This window comes from Scyliorhinus canicula, chromosome 5 (assembly GCF_902713615.1).
Source record: "Scyliorhinus canicula chromosome 5, sScyCan1.1, whole genome shotgun sequence".
NCBI lineage: Eukaryota > Metazoa > Chordata > Chondrichthyes > Carcharhiniformes > Scyliorhinidae > Scyliorhinus > Scyliorhinus canicula.
This window is the reverse complement of record NC_052150.1, coordinates 108828214-108850594: the sequence shown is the minus strand read 5'-3', so window position 1 is coordinate 108850594 and position 22381 is coordinate 108828214.

The window sequence follows — 22381 nt, the reverse complement described above, 5'->3', positions numbered from 1 at the left end:
AGAGCCGGTGCAGACTCAATGGGCCGAATGGCCTCCTTCTGCACTGTAAATTCTATGATATCTATGATAGAAGGAGGCACACACCAGAGAAGGTGCGAAATGGGTGTGATTCTATTTACACAGGTATACATTATATAGATGTTCTAAACATACATGTCACTGTTGAGAGGGGTTGACCTGCCCCACAGGAGGACACTCAAAGTAGGCCGAGGCCCTCCAGGGCCACAGGAGATGCCTGCACTGTCTGTTTAGTCCAGTTGCTCTGCCTGGTGGTCATCCATTCCCTTTCTGCCTGTGGAATCTTAATCTGCGGTGTGACCACCTCTCTTTATGTGCTATCCACAATACTTTCCAGCTTGTGGATGTTCCACACTGTCCCTAGCTGCCACTCTAGCTCCCAAATCCGTACTTCCAACAGTGGCAGCCTTACACATGGTTCAGCTCCATGTGTTCTTTGTCCTTCGGCATGGTTTTCAAGCTATGAGCTGGTACTCAGAGCTCAAGTGCGCTGCTAAACTGTGTTTTCCAGTTTCAGAGTATGCATCAGTGCTATGAGACCACGAAGATTCGTGCAACTGCTCCTGGCTCTTGTAGAGTGCTGTCACAACTGGATTGCTGGAGAGTTGCTTGAAGAGGTAGCACCTTCTGATGGCTGATGCTGGTACCCTCCTCACCTACATTTAGCGCCTTGTCTCAGCGAGAACACTTGTTCCCGAGGGTTCAACGTTCTTCAAAAGATCAGGAGCCTGGTGTGTAACTATTCTCTCACATATTAAACTCCATGTACAGAATGAGAAGAATAGAAATGCTGACGTTCATCTTGGTCCATAATGGTGGACATTTGTCCAAGAGGGTACTCATTGCAACCCGTCATTATCCTGGAGGGATCTGTAGGCCATCAGGTTCACACATGCAGGCCTACCCAGCCTATCCTGTGCTATGACCTCTTCTGTTGTAGCCTTGGCTTCCTCAAACTCAAACTCATTACTCTCATTCCCTTTGAGATCCTCCTCATCGGAGGACATGTGCAGCTCCTCCATCTTGTCATCTGGCAAGCCCTCACCTTCTAAACGCCCTCTGAAATGGCCGAGAAAACCACTCAGTTGTATCAAACTACTGAAAAGTCAATAAAAAGGAATGAAACCGAACAGACCACTCAGCTTGACCTCGGCACCCAACCCTGTCGACCCTCCAAAGTCTTACTTACTAACATCTGGGGGCTTGTGCCAAAATTGGGAAGGCTGCCTCACAGACTAGTCAAGCAACAGCCTGACATACCTTACTCATGCAATCATACCTTACAGATAGTGTCACAGACACCACCATCATCAACCCGGAGGATGTCCTATACCACTGGTGCCCTGATTGAGCTGGCTCATTCCGCTGCTGTGATGTTGTGGGACCCACCTCCAGGATTTTCTTTTAACCGCGTGTCAAAAAATATGATGGGGAAGCCAGTCGTCGAGCCGACAGGTAACACATCGCTTTTCCTACCTGAGTTGGCACTTAGTCAAAAAAATTATAAAATTACACTCAGATCTTAGAAACTCAGAAAAGCACCTATGTTGCCCAGAAAATTCTTTACAAATGGGCTCTTTTACAGAAGATTACAGCACAGTTTAGATATTGACATCAAGCACTATCTCAGTTTTCTTAGTTTGATTATACGATACATGTAACTGAAAAGAGCGTAAATGTTTTTTTATTAGAATTAATGCATCACTTATTAACCAGAAAGATGGTTATCAACATATATTACATTTTCTCACAATATATCATGTTTATTATCTGCTATGAATCCTATTACATTCCAGGAATTGCAATTTGTCAGCCAGAATATACCAAAACCCATTATTACAGAAATCAGCCCTTTTACAGCCACAGAAGATAATGTGCTGTAAATCAGATAGAACTTAACTAATTACATGAGAACTGCAAAGATAATGGATGGGTTGGTCCGGTTGTTGCCAATTGGGTTTCCTGTTGAATGCACCCCTTGCCACCGGAAATGGAGTGCGCCATTGGCGGGAACGGCCAGTTCCAGCCACAGATAAAATAGATAAATAGCAGATTAATCAGGAATTAATCAGGAATGAGGCTAAAACACTTCATGCCTGAGAAAAAATAAGTTTTGTGTGACTAGTTCTGAAACATTCAAGGATAAAGTTGAATATAAGCTCCAATGTTGAATGAAGTCAATGTTGAGCAGCAATCAGCAACGCTAACAGAACATAGAACTTTGTAGTTAAATTTATATAGTATGGCTTTCAAAATCCTGAGGTTTTGAATGGCAAAGTTATAGTTCTAGAGTATGGCCCTAGAATTTGGGGTTTACTTTGGACATGTTGGAGTACATTTTCCAGTCCTGCCCATCCTGGGAATTGTCATGAGCGGGATGGAAAATTTTAATGGACCATTAGCCTTGGGCAAGAGTTTCAAGCCTTGGAGTGGGTGGGCCTGGAAATCCCACCAAGTGAATACAGAATACATTTTGGTGGGACTGAATGTTGACAGAAAATGTTCTCACTGTCAAAGTGGCATATGTGTATGATAATGTCAGGATAATGAAAGCTAAAGCAATGCAACAATTCTAATTTAAATTAAACCTGTAGAAAAGGGATGCCCGTTTCTTGTGTGACTGATCAAAGGAGGAAATGGTTGTATTCACAACATTTGTCTGAAATGCCAGCTTTGAGTATTGACTAGCATGTGCACAGGATCTGTTTTCAGTGCTCATTTTGGCCGCATTTTACAACCCTATTGATTTTTTCAGGTGACTGTAGGTTCAAGACCACAGTACGGCCTCCAATCTTTCAAGCAATTGTTTCTGCTTCTATCAGCAAGCTGCCTGCCAAGGGCAATTAAGATATGAGGAGAGGAGTTACTGGAATAAGTTTCTAACTTGTGCATAGGAGAACAGGTGGAATTACAGGAAAGAGAAAGGAGAAAGAGAGGTTATTGGGTGCTGAGGAGGAGGAGCTACAGCATCTGAAAAGACCCGAGGGCAGTATAAACATTACTGAGGATGTGATTTTCCTGAAAGATTTCTAAGTGTGGCAGTGAGCGGTGACAGGTACGAGCTTCCCGGCGCTTGGCCCGGTGAAGCCGGCAACGCAATACAACGTTAATTGGTCCACTTAAGGACGCAAATGAAGGCTCGCTAGCCAATCCATCGGGACCTCACTTGGCAGCCCCCATTCCTTCACCCCCTCAACCCTTCCATCACCACCCCCAACCCTCCCTTCACCACCACAGTGAACCACACATGTGGCTAACGATGCCCTCTCTGTGTCCCCGCAGGAGAAGCTGTCCCACAATCGTCAGGAGAGAGCCCAGACTGGCAGCGGGGTACTGGGTGTTCAGAGAGGCAGACAGTCAGGGACTAACATTGCCCCGGAATGGGTACACACGATCCAGGGCTTGGCCACGAGGATCCGCACATTGTTGTTCCCCCATGCTGGCAGAGCACCTACCCATCAACACCCAGTGACGGACCATCCAAACCAGGGCTCCACCCTCCCGGTTGCCCCGCCCAATCCGAGCAGAGGGGCAGCTAGCCCAGTGCCCCAGGCTCACTGTCTGTAAACGAAGATGGCTACTCCTAAGGTCCCCGAAGCAGCCTTTCTGCCAGGCTCACGTTATTTCAATAGGAGGACTAATCGGCGCCAGTGTGACCACTCGTTGGGAAGGCTGCTGAATACGGGAGGCATTGGATATGGCGTGGCTCCTCCCTTTAATTGTATGGAAATAAGGTTTAAGTGATGATAAGTGGTCTCTTGCCACGTTATGGCGGGATCTTGATTTCGCCTATGGGAGCAGGCCGGTTACATTGCAAGCGGTTTGGCACCCAGCATATTTCTGGATTTTGGCCTCTCCCGCTATTCACCGGCCTTGTCACACTCTCGCTAAAGCGCAACGATGCCACTGAATCGCGCCCATAGATTGGCAAAGTGGCCTGTTACTGTGCTGTAAGTTCAGTGAAGCAGCTGAAAGAAAGATTTGCATTTATGCGGCATTTTTCACACCTACTGAACAGCTCCAAGTGTTTTACAGTTTGTGTGTCCTCTCTTTAAACACACACTGCAGAAACTGCCTTTAGCAGCGTGAATGACCTGTCACCAACGCTGTTTAAAGGAATCATCAATAATGAAGGGCATGATTCAACCACCGCCTTGCACCCAGCGTGGAGCCAGGTGCGATGGGTGAATCCTGAGACAGCCCTAAATGGGACTTTGCGTCAGTCCACTCGTGAGTCACCGACTTGCTGCGCCTAGCGCAGTCTGGATCACGCCCTCACCGGGTGCGATCCACATAATGATATTTAAATAAGCATTTGAACTAGTAACTCAGCTCATTTAAATATCCCAATGCCACTTTCACCCGGTGCCTGGGAGTCAACGGCACGCCTGCCAGGCCTCATCCGGATGTCGATTAGTACTGGTATGCACAAGTGTGGACCAGGCATGATGGCACCTTGGTTGGGGGGGTCCATAAGAGCTTCCTGGTTGGCTGGGAACAGGGCAGGGTAGTAACCTGGCACTCCCCCTGGCACCCTGGCATCCAGGCACCATAGCAGTGTCACCCAGGTACCCTGGCAGTGCCAACCTGATGCTGCCAGGGTGCCTGGTTGGCAGTGCCAAGGTGCCTGGGTGTCAGTTTAGCACTTCCAAAGATCAGGACCTGGAGGCCATGCCCATAAAAGCAGGTTGAGGAGGGAGTTTGTGGGGGCAACAGAGAGGCTGGAGGGCAGTGAATGGCATTGTCCCGAAGAGAGAGTGCAGAGATTGGGACAGCCTTTAAAAACAGTGCCTCAATCTGTGAGGAGCTGGTCCTGCTGGCGTGTTCAGCTTCCCAGTGCCGGAAATATTTCAAAGTGTGGGCTTGACCAGGGACAAACTCCCTGAGGCCTAAAGAAATGGTTCAGTGTTGTTGAATAGAGGACTCAATCTCAGCATTGCAGTCAAAGAACAAAGAAAAGTAGAGCACAGGAACAGGTCCTTTGGCCTTCCAAGCCTGCACTGACCATGCTGCCCGTCTAACCTAAAACCTTCTACACTTCAGAGGTCCGTATCCCTCTATTCCCATCCTGTTCATGTATTTGTCAAGATGCCCCTTAAATGTCACTATCATACCTGCTTCCACCACCTCCTCCGGCAACGAGTTCCAGGTACCCTCTGTGTAAAACAAATACCTCGCACATCTCTTCTAAAATTTGCCCCTTGCACCTTAAATCTATGTCCCCAAGAAATTAACTCTTCCACCCTGGGCAAAACTTTCTGACTATCAACTCTGTCCACTTGTGAACTGCCGTGCCAGACACACCCTAAACCACACTTTGAAATTTTCCAGTGAATCGCGCTAAAGCGTAGTCACTGTTGTAATGTAGGAACAGTAGCAGTGAAATTGCATGCAGCAACTCACACAATAGCAGTTCGATAATCTGTTTTATAGATGTTCATTGAGGGATAAAAATTAAGGATAACAGACAATACTCTTTGAAATATAGTGTTGTGGGATCTGTTGCAGCCACCCCAGCAGGCAGATAGGTCTCAGTTTAACATCACACCTGCAAGTCAGCATCTCTGACAGAACAGCACTCCCTTGCTACCAAACTGGAGTATCAGTTTTGATTTAAACCCTGGAGTTGAACGTGAACCCAGAATCTTGTGGCTTAGAGGCAAGGGTGCTGCCAGTCCAACCATGACTGGCACAGCTGGCACTGCTGAAAAAATAATTCAACAAGTTGCTTTTTATAGCATATTCACATGGGGAAACCTGTCTCTCCTGTCATGAAGCGTTTACCATGGGATTCATTACAGGCAGTCTTGAAGCTCCTGTATAATGTAGACACACTGAAACAGGAGGAAGAGGAAACTATAGGGCATGCAGGTTTAAGCTGCACTAAAGGAGTAAACAATTAGGAATTAACCGACCACCAGGGTCGATGCACTGCACTACTCCCTCAAGAATCCATCAGTAAATGTCTGTTTAAGAATTCAGTGATGCACATAGCTCCAGTATGGCCCAGATCAGATCCCATTTTGGTAAGGATGTTAATGTGGGTGTCAGAGTGCCCACCAGGAGTATGCAGAATGGACAGATCATGTAATACTGATTTGTCACCAGTGATGGCATTTTCAACCTTGCCATTCCATCAAATTTCCTTTCCTTAAGCACACAGTGTATTCAGCAGCAGGAATGACCCCCCCCCCCCCCCCCCCCCCCCCCACCACCACCACCACTACTAGTGCTATTTAAAGGAATCATCAGCTACCTTCAGGTTGAATTTTGATCGATTTGGTTGTAGAGCGAGTTTGTTATTGTGGTTTCCAGATTGTCAATGTCTACAGGGAGGCAGGCTGCACACGTGAAGGCACTATCATCAAGCAAAATGGGTTAGATTCAGAACATGTCTAGCATCAATGAGGTGCTGTGGGCCATCAGCAGCAGCAGACTTGTACTCAATCACAATCTGTAACCTCATGGCCCGGCATATTCCCCACTCTACCATTACCACCAAGCCGGGGGATCAACCCTGGTCCAGTGAAGAGTGCAGGAAGACATGCCAGGAACAACAGCAGCCATACCAGAAAATGAGGTGTCAACCTGGTCAAGCTACAACACAGGACTACTTGTGTGCTGAACAACATAAGCAGCTAGTGATAGACATAGCTAAGCGATCCCACGACCAACGGATCAGATCTAAGCTCTTTAATTCTGCCAAATCCAGTCATGAATGGTGGAGGACAATTAAACAACTCACTGAAGGAGGAGGTTCCACAAATATCTCATCTCTGGGCAGCATGGTAGCACAGTGGTTAGCACAGTTGCTTCACAGCAACTGTTCGATTCCCGGCTTGGGTCACTTTCTGTGTGGAGTCTAAACATTCTTCCCATGTCTACGTGGGTTTCCTCCAGGTACTCCGGTTTCCTCCCACAGTCCAAAGATGTGCAGGTTAGGTGGATTGGCCATACTAAATTCCCCTCAGTGTCCACAAAGGTTGGGTGGGGTTGCTGTGTTATGGGATTTGGTGGATATGTGAGTTTAGGTAGGGTGCTCTTTCCAGGGGAAGGTGCAGACTCGATGGGCCGAATGGCCTCCTTCTGCACTGTAAATTCTATGATTCTATGATTCATTCTCAATGATGGAGACCAGCACATCTTTCCAAAAGACAAGGCTGAAGTATTCGTAATAAACTGCAGGACGATGTGCCAGGTGGATGATCCATCTCGGTCCCCCCCGGAGGTCCTTAGGAACAGGGAACCAGGCTTCAGCTAATAAATTCACTCCACAAGGTATCAAGAAAAGGCTGAAGGCACTGGATACAGCAAAGGCCAGACAATATTCCAGCAATAGTACGGAAGACTCGCACACCAGAACTTTCACAACCCGAGCTAAGCTATTCCAGTACAGCTACAACACTAGCACCTACCCGGCAGTGTGCAAAAATCCCAGGTGTGTCCTGTACACAAAAAAGGACAACCTAGCCAAAAACCGCCCCATTAGTCTACTCACCATCATCAATAAAGTGATGGAAATGGTCATCAAGAATGCCATCAAGCAGCACTTACTTCGCAATAACCTGCTCACTGGCTCTACCACAGCCTTGGTTCAAACATGGTCAAAGGAGCATAATTCTAGAAGTGCGGTGAGATTGACTGCCTTTGAAATCAAAGCAGCATTTGATTGAGTAAGGCATCAAAGAGCCCCAGCAAAACTGGAGTTAATGGGAATAAAGGGGAAAACTCTCCCCTGGTTGGGGTTGTACCTGGCACAAAGGAAGATGGTTATGGTTGTTGGAGGTCAGTCTTCTCAATTCCAGGACATCCCTGCACAAATTCCTCAGGGTCGTGTCCTTGGCCCAACCATCTTCAGCTGCTTCATCAATGACCTTCCTTCCAACATATGGCCAGATGTGGGGATGTTCGCTGATGACTGCACAATGTTCAGCATCATTTGTGACTCCTCAGACACTGAAACAATCCACGTGTAAATGCAGCAAGACCTGGCTGGAAAATATCCTGGTGACAAGTAACATTTTTGCCACACAAGTGTTGGGCAGCAATGTCCGTCTTCAATACGAGAGAATCAAAGAATCAAACCATCATGTCTTGATATTCAATAGCATTACCATCACTGAATCCTCCAATATCAACATCCTGTCAGTTACCATTGACCAGAAACGGAATTTGACTAGCCTTATAAACACTGTGATGACAAGAGCAGGTCAGAAGCTAGGAATCCTGCTGCGAGTAACTCACTTCCTGACTCCCCGAAGCCTGTCCACCACCTATAGGGCACAAGTCAGGAGTGTGATGGAATACTCCCCACTTCCTTCACCAATCCTTCACTCTCACTGGGTCAAAATCCTAGAACTTCCTCCCTAACAGCATTGTGGGTGTACCTACACCACATGGACTACAGCGCTTCAAGAAAGCAGCTCACCACCACTTTTTCAAGTGAAATTCAGGATGGGCCTCAAATGCTGGCCTAGTCAGCAATGCCCACATCCCATAAAAATGAATTTTGTTTTGAAGAACATTTTTATTGGCGGCATTTTCAAGTGTATACATAAAAAAGATGAAAAAACACAAAACCAACCATGGCAACAGCAAACAGCCTAAAGATCCTTACAACCCTCCCAACCATTTCCCCCACCCCCCACCCACCGACTCTACCTGCTGCCACCCTGGCACCTACCCCCCTTTTTTAACTTATAACCCAACGTGAAAAGTTCTCTTTTACTTGTGTGTATTCTTGTTAATGTGCTCTCTCTTGCCTTTGTTTGGTTCTTTTTAAAACATAAGTTTTAAGTTTAAATTATGTTAGCTTGGACATGATTTCTCAGTGATAATAAATCAAAGGGACTCAACAGTAAAATTACTGAACTACAGGGATAGAATATAAAAGCAAATTACTGGGGATGCTGGAATCTGAAACCAAAAGAGAAAATGCTGGAAAATCTCAGCAGGTCTGGCAGCATCTATAGGGAGAGAAAAGAGCTAACATTTCGAGTCCAGATGATCCTTTGTCAGAAGGATAGAATATAGTTTGGATGTAAACTAATAACTGATGGAAAAAATAATCTGCATTGCATTCCCGACATCCCAACCAGAATCCAAAAAATAAAAATACTGTATAAAGTACAGAAAATGCCAGAAATATTCTGCAGATCAGGCAGCATCTGTGAGAGAAGCAGAGGTGGTTTTAAAGGTTGATGTTGCCCCTTCATCAGAAAATTGTATAGCTATTTTAACCTTGAGGGCTGTGGTAAAGGGTTGACTTGATATTTGCATGAGAGGAATCATTTGATGAATCCAAGAATTGTCAAAACATTTGCACAGAAGAAGTAACTGCGTTAGTATTGTCACACTGGTATACCCTGTTTGTGCAGGAAGTTAGATGTAATGAATAAACTGATACCTTAGCAAGCGTTAGCAAGCATTAGGGGATGGGCGAGCAGCCAATGGTCATGGTACACATTGGTACCTATGACATAGGTTAAAAAAGGGATGAGGTCTTAAAAACTGAATATAGGGAGGTGGGAAGTAAGTTGAAAAGTACCAGCCTCCTCGAACAGGTGCCGGAATGTGGCGACTAGGGGCTTTTCACAGTAACTTCATTTGAAGCTTACTTGTGACAATAAGCGATTTTCATTCATTTAATTTCAAATCAACAAATAATAGGAACATGCAAAAAGAAAAGAGCAATAATTATGGGTGACTTTAACCTTCATGTTGATTCTGTTAATAAAGTTGGAAAGGGTAGCTGTGACATCGAACTCATAGAGTGCATTAGGGATAGGTTCCTTGAGCAACATGTCTTGGTGCCAACCAACGAACAGGCTATGTTGGATTTGATAATGGGTACTGAGGCCGTATCCATTGATGTACCATCGCCCTGGGTCCGTGATCATCCTTGTCACCGTAAACACTGTCCTCTTGCTAATCAGGTGGCTACCCAGCCCTGGCCGTCGTCCCCTAGCATGAATGGTACGTCTGTCCCACCCAGCCCCTCCTTACCCGCAAATGGTCCTTCTCCCACAGGTGTGTCTCTTGCAGGGAGATTATGTCGGCTTTCAAACTTCTTAAATGGGTGAACACTCTGGATCTTTTCACTGGGCCGTTAAGTGCCCTGACATTCCAGGTGATAATCCTGGTGGGGGGTTTCTGTACCCCCGCCTTCCTCCGGGAACAACCATACTTACCTGGTGGACATGCCCCTGCACTCTGGGGTTTCCCTTTGTTTAGGGACCCTTCAAAGTGGCTGCTTAAGGCACCATCTTGTTCCCTCACCCTGCACCTAACCTGCTGAAACCAATCTGAGACCCAACCCGTTCTTCTCTTCGTTTTCCCCTCGTGTTACTTCTCCCTTGTCCCCCTACTATCCCCCTTCATGTGCCCCCCTCTCCATCTCCCCCTTTGCTTACCCCCTCCCTTGCATTGTTAGTAAGGAATGAAGTTAAATCGATGGCAAGGAGCGATATAGAATCAGAAGGCATAGAATCTCTGTGGATAGAGTTGAGAAATCGCAAAGGTAAAAAGCCCCTGATGGGAGTTATGTATAGGTCCCCCTAGCAGTAGTCAGGATGTGGGCAGAAAATAAATCAGGAGATAGAAAAGGTATGTAAAAAGGCAATATCACAATAATCATGGGCGACTTCAATATGCACATTGACTGGGAAAATCAGGTAGGTAGTGGATCCCAAGAAAAGGAATTTGTAGAATGTTTAAGAGATGGTTTTTTGGAGCGATTTGTGGTCAAGCTCACTGGGGAACAGGCAATTCTAGATTTGGTGATGTGTAATGAGGCAGGCTTGATTAGGGATCTGAAGGTGAAGGAACCCTTAGGGAGCAGTGACCAATATGATAGAATTTACCCTGCAGTTTGAGAGGGAGAAGTTGGAGTCAGATGTAACAGTATTACAATTAAATAAGGGTAACTACAAAGTCATGAGGGAGGAGCTGCACAGAGTTGTTTGGAAAAGGAGACTAGCATGGAAGACAGTGGAATAGCAATGGTAGGGGTTTTGGGGGGTTATTCGGGAGGCACAACCGAAATTCATCCCAAGGAGGAGGAAACATGCTAAGGGCAGGACAAGGCATCCATGGTTGACGAGGGAAGTCAAGGGCAGCATAAAAGCAAAAGAAAAAGCATACAAAGTGGCCAAGGTTAGTGGGAAGCCAGAGGATTGAGAATCTTTTAAAAGCGAGCAGAGGACAACTAAAAAAGCAATAAGGGGAGAGAAGATGAAATATGAGTGCAAGCTAGCTAGTAATGTAAAAGAAGTTAGGAAGAGTTTCTTTCAATATATAAAAGGTAAGAGAGTGGCAAAAATAGACATTGGACCACTGGAAAACGTGGCTGGAGAATAATAGGAAACAAAGAAATGGCAGATGAACTGAATAGTTACTTTGCATCAGTCTTCACGGTGGAAGACACCAGTGGATGCCAGATCTTCCGGAGAATCAAGGGGCAGGGCTGAGTGCAGTAGCCATCACTAAGGAAAGGAGAAGATTCTGGGGAAACTGAAAGGTCTGAAGGTGGATAAGTCACCCGGACTGGATAGACTACACCCCACCATCCTAAAAGAGATAGCTGAGGAGATTGTGGAGGCATTGATGGTAATCTTTCAGGAATCACTGGAGACAGGAAGGGTCCCGGCGGACTGGAAAGTGGCTACTGTTTAAGAAGGCAGAAGATGGGAAATTATAGGCCGGTTAGCCTGACTTTGGTCATTGGTAAGATTTAAGAGTCTACTGTTAAAGATCAGGGGTACTGCAGTAGGATTTGGACAAGCTAGGAGAGTGGGCAATGAAGTGCCAAATGAAATACAATGTGGAAAAGTGTTAGGTTATGCACTTGGAAGGAGGAATTTAGACATAGTCTATTTTCTAAATGGGGAAATGCTTAGGAAATCAGAAGCACAAAGGGACATGGGAGTCCTTGTTCATGATTCACTTAAGGTTAACGTGCAGCATCTGTCGGCAGTTAAGAAGGCAAATGCTCTGTTAGCATTCATGTCAAGAGGGCGAGAATACAAGACCAGGGATGTACTTCTGAGGCTGTATAGGCTCTGGTCAGACTCCATTTGGAATTTTCTAAGCAGTTTTGGGCTATTATCTAAGGAAATGTGTGTTGGCTTTGGAGAGGGTCTCCAGAGGAGGTTCACAAGAATGATCCCTGGAATGAACAGCATGTCGTATGAGGAACGGTCGAGGACTCTGGGTCTGTACTCATTGGAATTTAGAAGGATGAGGGGGGATCTTATTGAAACTTGCAGGATACTGCAAGGCCTGTATAGAGTGTACGTGGAGAGAATGTTTCCACTTGTAGGAAAAACTAGAACCAGAGGACACCATCTCAGACTGAAGGGATGATCCTTTAAAAGAGAGATGAGGAGGAATTTCTTCAGCCAGATGGTGGTGAATCTGTGGAAATCTTTGCTGCAGAAGGCTGTGGAGGCTAAATCACTGAGTGTCTTTAATACAGAGAAATATATGTTCTTGATTAATAAGGGGATCAGGGGTGATGGGGGGAAGGCAGGAGAATGGGGATGAGAAAAATATCAACCATGATTGAATGGCGGAACAGACTCGATGGGCTGAGTGCCCTAATTCTGCTCCTATGTCTTATGGTCTTATGGCCCCTTTCCCTGTGACCTCCCCCCACTGCCAAGTACCTAACTGCCGGGAGGTGCGCTGTGGCCCCCCCTTGCTATTGTACTTCCTGCACTAGCTATCCCCACTTGTGGGTGGCCCCCTTCCTGGCGCTGGTCTTACCCCTGTCTTATGCCTGCTGATTGTCCGTTCCCTCTGCCTCACCCTCACCTGAGTTCCACTAACCTCGTCCTTCCCTCTGATCTGGTCTTTCTAATCAAAGCGGGGTATTACAGTCCTAAACAAACATATTGTATATCCATCATATTTCTTTCTTTCCCTCTATCCTTCTCTTCTTCACCTTCAGTGTTGTTTTGCCTGCTCCTTATCCAGACCGTTTGTCCGAACAAACTCATCTGCCTTTGCCGGGGTGTTGAAGTAGTGTTCCAGAGCCTGTCTGCGCCTAGCATTCCACATTTTACTTCATTCCTGTACAGGACCGATTTTGCCTGGTTAAATTGGTCATGTGGGTCGGTCCACAGACGTCAGAGGATCTCTAGACCTGTGAGTAAACATAAAAGAGCATGGTTAGAGATACTATTAATTTTAGAATTAAGTTTTAAAAGGTTAGTATGATTATAAAGGATGTAGGAAGAGGATCTGTGGGCGAGAGCTTGCAGAGAGGTCGCCACACTCTGGCGTCATCTTGAAATCTAGTGTACTTGAATTCCAACAAAAACAACCTGCAGCTGTGAAGTGTTCTCACAACCAACAAGACCAATTCCTTATTAGCAATAGCCTGCAGCTGCACGGCTCTCAAGTGATGCTGAAGATTGCCTTTGTTGATTGCTCCTACTGGTAGTTGCAAATGCCCGAAGGCCGTGTGTGTGTTTGCTGCCGCCTCTTTTGCTTCTGTGCCCTTGAGCTATATGCCCAAAAATGGAAATGGCTACTCATCTCCTCAGTTCCCCTCAGCAGCCATTGTGCCAGCTTCACATTTTTACAAAGGAGTGCTAAATATCCGCTTGATTTCTCACTGGGGAGCTGGTTGATTTCCGGGAGGCGGTTACATTTGATGTTAATCTCGCTAATAAGATTGAAATGAATGCAAATTGGACGAGATCCTGAATTCACCATTGGGAGCGGGCCAGTTAGATGGAAAACTGATTTGCGCCTGGTGCAAATCGCGATTTTGGCATTTACCGCTATTTAACCGGTGCACCCAGATCTACGCCGTAACCACTGCGGTGGTTAAATTGCCCCCAAAAAGTTGTGAAACTGAGTTTAGACTGGAGAATTGAATGTCATAGTACAGTGTCTCAAAAGAGCTGTCAAAAAATGGACATTATAAAAATGTGACAATCTTAATTGAGTAAAATAAAACACACCTTACCTGGACAATTTGGTTAGGTACTGCATTGCTCCGATGTGGCACCAGACTTGTCACCCCTTTACCGCAAGCACCTTGTTCTTTTCACGTGCTGTGAGCGACACTTGATCTCACTAGGCCCGGATAGACCTGAACCACCCATAGCTCCAACTGCCTGATCTGAAATCCAGCAAGAGTTGAAATCCAGCACAGTGTCGATCTTGTGGTTCCAATTTGAGATATTGTACCTTTATTATAATTGGATCTGTTTTCATGATTTACACTAATTACTTTCTAATATTAATTTAGAGTACCAGTTATTTATTTCCAATTGAGGGGCAATTTAGAGTGGCCAATTCACCTACCCTGCAAATCATTGGGTTTATGGGGGAGAGACCCACGCAGACACAGGGAGAATATGGCAAACTCCATAGGGTCAATGACCCTGGGCCGGAATTGAACCCAGGTCCTCGGCTCTGTGAGACAGCAGTACTAACCACTGTGCCACTGTGCTGCCCTAGATTTAAATTAATTCTAAACATTTTGAACTGACTTATACTTGGAAAAAAGCCCTTGGTCGTATTTTATGTTTTCATCGATGAGGAACAATGGCTGTTCACATATTTCCTTATCTGGTGAATGCGTCATGAACTATGCAGGTCAAAAGGTCTCTGGTGTGATTATTTGTTAATGGAGTTAACTGATCGCAAGCTAGACAACAGTAGCTTTGACAAAGTTTCATCCAGACCCAAAACATTAGCTACCTTCTCTCTGCACAGATTCTGTCAGACTTGCTGAGATTGTCGAGCATTTTCTGTTTCTGTTTTCAGACAGTAGCTTTCACCACTCTGGAGGGAAGAAAGTCATTCAGAATTCCTACTCATCCTTCTTTTTAACAAATGTTTTACTGAGGTATTTCTTTGGCATTTCAACAACAACAAAATCAACAATAGACATACCAAGAAAAATATAAACATAGTGCAAATTCCACCTCCCTCTCCCACTAGCCATTACTTACCCCCCTAACCTACGCTAACCTAACCCCCTCCCACCCCCCCCTCCCCCCCTTTCTTGCTGACGATTAGTTCTCTGCGAGGAAGTCGACGAATCATTGCCACCTCCGGGCGAACCCCAGCAGAGACCCTCTCATGGCGAACTTAATTTTCTCCAGGCAGAGGAAGCCAGCCATGTCTGAAAGCCAGGTCTCCGATTTCAGGGGTTTGAGTCCCTCCATGTTAGTAATATGCGCCTCTGGGCTACCAGGGAAGCAAAGGCCAGAACATCTGCCTCTTTCTCCTCCTGGATTCCCGGATCCTTTGACACCCCAAAAATCGCCACCTCTGGACTCATTGCCACCCTCACATTTAATACTGTGGACATGGCGTCGGCAAACCCCGACCAAAATCCCCTCGGTTTTGGACATGCCCAGAACGTATGCACATGATTCGCTGGCCCCCCCACCCGCCTGAGTATTTCGCACACCTGTCCTCCACCCCAAAGAATCTGTTCATCCGGGCCACTGTCATGTGAGCCCAGTGAACAACCTTAAATTGGATAAAGCTGAGCCTGGCACATGTTGCGGTAGTATTGACCCTTCCTAACGCATCCGCCCAAAGGTCCATCTCTATCTCTCCCTCCAACTCCTCCTCCCACTTTCGCTTCAGCTCCTCGGTTTGCGTCTCCTCTGAACCCATAAGCTCTCTATATATGTCCGAGACGCTCCCCTCCCCTATCCATCCTCTGGAAACCACCCTATCCTGAATCCCCCTTAGTGGCAGGAGTGGGAAGGTTGGTACCTGTTTCTGCAAAAACTCCCGTACCTGTAAATATCGGAATTAATTTCCCCCAGCCAATGAAACTTCTTCTCCAGCGCCCTCATACTCGGGAATCTACTTTCCAAGAACAAGTCCCCCATCCTCTCAATCCCCGCTCTCCGCCAAACTCTGTACCCCCCGTCCATTCTCCCCAGGGCAAACCGATGGTTGTCGCAGTTTGGGGACCACACCAAAGCCCCCTCTGCTCCCACATGTCTCCTCCACTGCCCCCAGACGTCAGGGACGCCACCACCACTGGACTGGTGGAGTACCGTGCCAATGGGAATGGCAGGGGTGGCGCACCAATGCCCCTAAACCTGTGCCCTTATACAAAGCCGCCTCCATGCACACCCACGCCGGCTCACCCCCCACCAGCCACCTTCTAACCATGGATATGTTAGCCGCCCAGTAGTAATTACTGAAATTCGGCAACGCCAGCCCACCATCTCACCGACTCTGCTTGAGCATTGCCCTCTTCACCCGTGGGGGCTTGCCCCCCCCACACAAAGCCCACAATAATCTTATTGATCCGCCTAAAAAAGGACTGCGGGATGAAGATGGGGAGGCACAGTCATTTTTACCGACTGCACCCTACCTGCCAAAGACAACGGGAGCGCGTCCTATCTCCGAAAATCCTCCTTCATCTGGTCCATCAACCGGGCCAAGTTCAATTTATGTAGCTTGTATCAATCCCTCGCCACCTGGATACCCAAGTACCTGAAACTGACCCCTACCACTCTAAATGGCAGTTCCCCCAGTCGCCTCTTCTGACCTCTTGCCTGAACCACAAATAACTCGCTCTTACCCATATTAAGCTTGTACCCCGAAAACCGGCCGAATTTCCCATAACCTCCCCCATCCCCTCCATTGGGTCTGAGACATACAACAGTAAGTCATCCGCACACAGCGAGACTCTGTGCTCCAAACCGCCCCCCCCCCCCCCCCCCGACCAACCCCTTCCAGCCTCCTGAGGCCCTCAGAGCAATTGCCAGCGGCTCTATCACCAGCGCAAACAGCAGCGGGGGGAGGGGACATCACTGTCTCGTCCCCCGGTGTAGCCTGAAATATTCTGAAGTCGTCTTGTTTGTCCGTTCGGTAGCTACCGGAGCCCAGTACATCAACCTAGCCCAGTCAACAAAGCCCCTTCCAAACCCGAACGACTCCAGCACCTCCCATAAGTAATCCGACTCGACCAGGTCGAAGGCTTTTTCCACGTCCATCGCAACCACCACTTCAACGTCCCTACCTTCCGGGGGCATCATGATCACGTTTAGCAGCCTTCTTCCATTGGCCCCCAGCTGCCTACCCTTAACGAACCCTGTCTGGTCCTCCCCTATAATGTCCGGTACACCGTCCTCAATCCTAGAGGCCAGAATTTTGGCATCCACGTTCAGCAAGGATATCGGCCTACAAGAACCACACAGCTCCGGGTCCTTGCCCCTTTTTGAGAATGAGCGAGATCATGGTGTGTGACATCATCTGGGGTAGAACCCATCTTTCCTTGTCCTTATTAAAGACCTTCAACAGTACCGGCCCCAATATTCCGGAGAACTTTTTATAGAACTCGACTGGGTACCCGTCCGGTCCCGGGGCCTTACCTGACTGCATGGCCTTCAAACCCTCCACTATTTGAGGTGGAGGATCGAACTCTCCACCTACAATTACGATATCAAATATCGACCCGGGAAGCTCAACGAGCCTCCAGATGCCCTATCCCGCGGGACATGCGCCAGCGCGCAGATCGACCGATTAAAAGTCATCAACAATGACCTCTGCCACCCGGGGGTCACCCGGCTCGCCCACTACATTAGGGTCCGAAACCTGCCTTTCTCCAACGAGGAGGTAAAAGCGGTCACCAGGGACTGCCCGATCTGTGCGGAGTGCAAACCGCACTTCTATAGACCAGTCAGGGCCAACCTGGTCAAGGCTTCTAGGCCCTTTGAACGCCTCACGATTGATTTCAAAGGGCCACTCCCCTCAACTAACAAGAACGTCTACTTCTTAAACATCATAGACGAGTTCTCCCGCTTTCCATTCACTATCCCGTGCCCCGACATGACCTCCCACACAGTCATTAGGGCCCTGCATAGCATCTTCACCCTGTTTGGTTTCCCCAGCTACGTACACAGCGACCGGGGTTTGTCCTTCATGAGCAACGAGCTGCGTTAGTACCTGCTCGAAAAGGGCATTGCCTCGAGCAGGACTACCAGCTACAACCCCAGGGGGAACGGGCAGGTGGAAAGGGAGAACGCGACGGTCTGGAAGACCGTCCTACTGACCCTCCGGTCTAGAAAGCTCCAAGTCTCCTAGTGGCAGGAAGTCCTCCCAGACGCGCTCCACGCTATTAGGTCCCTTTTGTGTACGGTGACCAACCAGACCCCTCACGAGAGGCTTTTCATTTTTTCCAGGGGCACTACCACAGGGGTCTCACTTCCGGCATGACTGAGGACGCCGGGCCCCGTACTCCTGAGGAAACACGTCAGGGCGCACAAAACCGACCCCCTTGTTGAGAAGGTGCGCCTGCTCCACTCCAACCCCCTGTACGCATTCATCGAGTTCCCTGACGGCCGTCAGGACACTGTATCCCTCCGGGATCTGGCACCCGCCGGATCCAGCGCCCCCTCTACCGCCACAGAAGGATCTCTCATCCTACACTGACAAGGGCAGCATTTGTGCACATCCCTGATTGCCCTTGAACTGAGTGGCTTTGTAGACTATTTCATGGGGCAGTTAAAAGCCAATCACATTGCTGTGGGTCTGGACTCACATATGGACCTGACCAGGTAGGAAGGCAGATTTCCTTCCCCAAAGGATATTAGTGAACCAGATCGTTTTTTATAATGATCAACAATAGTTTCATGGTCACTGTGGTGGCTCAAGACATACACTGGAGGCTCCCAATAGTTAACAAAGGGACCTACTCATGTAACACAAAGTAACAGGCATAGAACACTATACACAGGCCTGAACACTTCAGCTCCCTAGTCCACACTGCCTGGAGTCCTCCTCCCAGGGCCCCGTCCAACTTCCTGTTGGCCAGGGCTGTCTGCTCCCACACGATTGGCCCCACGTCTGTCACGTGGTCCACGGAGCCCGTCCCCTTAAATCCCTTATTATAACTACCCCAAAAACTATGTGCAGAAGTTACAAATGTTAACAGAAATAACAGCGGAAATAGAGTCCATCAAAATGTCAAGTGTTCTGGAGACCTCTGAGTCCTCCCTGACCTCTGTAAAGCTGCCACAGGCTCGATACTCTTGGGTGACCGAGTGGTCAACATTTGGTGCCACCTCAGGACGCACCACTTCAACAACAGCTGAACCTCATCAGCCTTGACGGCACTGTTATATTACCTTATATAATATATATATTCTCTTGAATCAGCCGAGTTGTTGAAATGAGTAATAGTCTTCTTTTAAATATAAACTAATTTATTGAGTGATATAAATAAATATTGTCAGTTCTTTAACTTAATACTCAACTAGTAAATAAAGGAACAATTGTAGAGATAACTAGTTAAATTATACAACACAGCGTTTTGATAACAAATAACGTCTTCTCTCTCTAGCTTTGCTGTGACTGTTCTCTCTGCACTCCTGATACACACTGTCATCAGAAAGAGCGGGAAAACCATTAATATAGGTTCTGATTGTGAGACCTATAGAGTTCAATTGCCTGTACTAACATTACATATATTGATTATGTATATTGATATATAGCGATCACTACAGGCACAGCTGGTTGAATAGAAATGGGAGTCCCTGGCTCCACTTGGCTGGGCAGAATTACAGGTTTATTCACGATGCTAGGGGAACTTGTTGACTCCACATTGGGGGTCACCATCCCTTGGCTTCTCAAGTGGTTGATGTGATGATGGTCTTCGCATTCACAATGACCACATAAGGCCCTGACTGGGCCACAACCCATCCTTCAAACCAAGGTGAATCTGAGGTGAAATTCTGGACCAAAAGGTCCTCCATTCGGATCGACCTGTCACTCCCCTGCTCTGACCACTGACTCTTCAGGAAGGCCTGACGTGCATCGATCCATGGAATCCCTACAGTACAGAAGGAGGCAACAATTTGAACCAACTCTCTAAAAGAGCACTCTACATAGCTCCACTCCACACCACCGCCTTATCTTTGTAACCCTGCGCATTGATCATGGCCAATCCACCTAACCAATATTGGACACTAAGGGGCAATTTAGCATGGCCAATCAATCTAAACTGCACTTCTTTGGTCTGTGGGAGGAAAGCCAAGCACCCGGAGGAAACCCACGCAGACAGAGGGAGAAAGTGCAAATTCCACACAGTCACCCAAGGCCAGAATCGAACCTGGGTCCCTGGCACTGTGAGGTAGCACTGTTAACCACTGTGCCACCGTGCCACCTTCCCTGCCAAATTTGGAAACACAAGATCCAATCGGATTTTCAACTGATGGTCCATGAGGAGCTCCATCTCTTGAACCGATACCCACTTAGCGTGGGAATCCACCAGCACCAAAAACATCTTGCCCATAAACGGGCCAGCAGAGTCAACATGGACCCTGGTCCACGAGTGACCTGGTCATTCCCAAGGGTGAAGGGTGGCAGAAAGTGGCAAAGACTGCTGCATTTGGCAAGAGAGGCACTGTTATACAAGCCGTTCAAGTTACTAGATGTAACTCTATGCCAACATCCTCATCTTTGTCTGCCCTGGGTAGGTGCTATGTAGCTCTTGAAGGAAGGCCCCCTGGCCTGAAGCGGGACAACTACCCGTGATCGCCATAGAACCACGCTGTCTTTAAATGTTAACACGTCCCAACGAGTGAAGGAGGGCCTCAGCTATTCAGACTTCTCATAACGCCAGGAAGACTGTTAATTTTGTTTATCCTTTGAAACAATAGGGTCTCTTTAGGTCCAGTTATGGATGTGCCCCATGGATACTGGCAGAGTGTCTAGGAAGCTTAAAACTAGAATTATCACCTGGGGTACAGGGAGTGGCGGAATGCTCTTGAGTAGGGGCAGGCAACTTATTTGCGTCCTAGGTCAGTGCTGAAACCATAGTTGTAAACCGGCAATAGCAGGGGCCAAAGCTGCAGCATTGCCGAGGCTGTGGGCGTATTGGGCTTATCTTCCCTTAAAAGGCCCAGTAATGGTTTGTGGTCAGTCACTGTGTCGAACCGTCAACCTTACACAGACTGGTGGAATTTTGTCACACTGAAAATAACCACTAAGCCTTCCTTCTCAATCTGGATGTAGTTTTGATCTGATTCAGAATGTGTCCTTGAGGCAAAGGCAATAGGTTGTTCCATACCATCTCCCACTGTGCGGAATAGTAATTGACCGTACTGAGGAAAGATTTAATCTCTCGGACATTTTTGGGTGCAGGGAAAAGTACATTTTTCAAGTTTTTAGGTGGGCCCGTGCATCACAAATCTCTGAAATACTTCTTCTCGGCTGGCCGGGTGTTCCTCTGGTGCAGTCCAAGTGACTAGCACATCATCAGGGTGCACCATCACCCTTGGGAATTAACTGGAGGAAATTCTTCACTGTATGCTGGAAGATAGTGCAGGCTGAAGCGATGCCAAACGACAGTCTGGTACACTGGGAGAGGCCTTTGTGGGTATTGATGGTAGCAAACTTTTGATACTCCTCATCTAACTCTACTTGCTAGTAGGTGTGACTAAGCTCCAATTTTGAATAGTTGATGTCCCCCCCGCCAGCTTAGTGTAGAAGTCCTTAATTGGGGGAATCAGATACAGATCAACCTGGGCAGCCTGATTTATGGTGAGCTTATCGTCCCCACAAATCCTTATCAAATAATCAGGTTTAAGGACAGAACTATTGGTGCTGTCCATTATGAAAACTGGACCAGCTTGATTATACCCAGCTCTTCCAATCCCTTTAGTTCTGCTTCAACATTCTGATGCAATGTTTGTAGCTCTGGTCTGGCTCTGAAGAACTTGGGTGTTGAATCTAGATTGACATATATTGTGGCTTTTATGCACTTACTCCAGGCCAATTCCTTGTGGAATACCTCCTTAAGATATCTTTGAGGACACTGTTAGGTATTTGAATATTTCCAGCCAGTTGAGCCTAATTTTCTGTCCCAGTCTCTTCCCAACAGACTGTGTCTATATCCTTTCATGACAACCAAAGTCAGATAGACCACTGAGGATCTTCCCCGGCATGTATTGAAAGCTTACTACTCTTCAAGCTTAAAGTCTGTGTTCCTGCACAAAGATATTGGAAATTCTGCTCGCCCACTTCGATCACCGAAGCCCCATAGTCAGCCTCCACTTTAAGGGGTCTACCATTTACCCTGAAGACAATTTCTATCAGAGTCGTCTGATTCAATTAGACTGCATCCAACCGATACATTGCACGCTCTTCTTCAGAGAACTTCTTCACTATGTTCAGTGATGCTGTGAACTGCTTCTGCAGCTTTTTTTTGGTGCTGTTGCAGCTGCAAAGAGAAAGAGTCAGAGGTGGCACACAACCAGTTCGTATAACATCGTGCATGGGGTTTATACAAGATGATGCTCAAACGGGGTACAGTGGTGAAATCCACAAAAGCCTGTGAAATGCTGTGATGATGTCATTGTGCAACATGTGA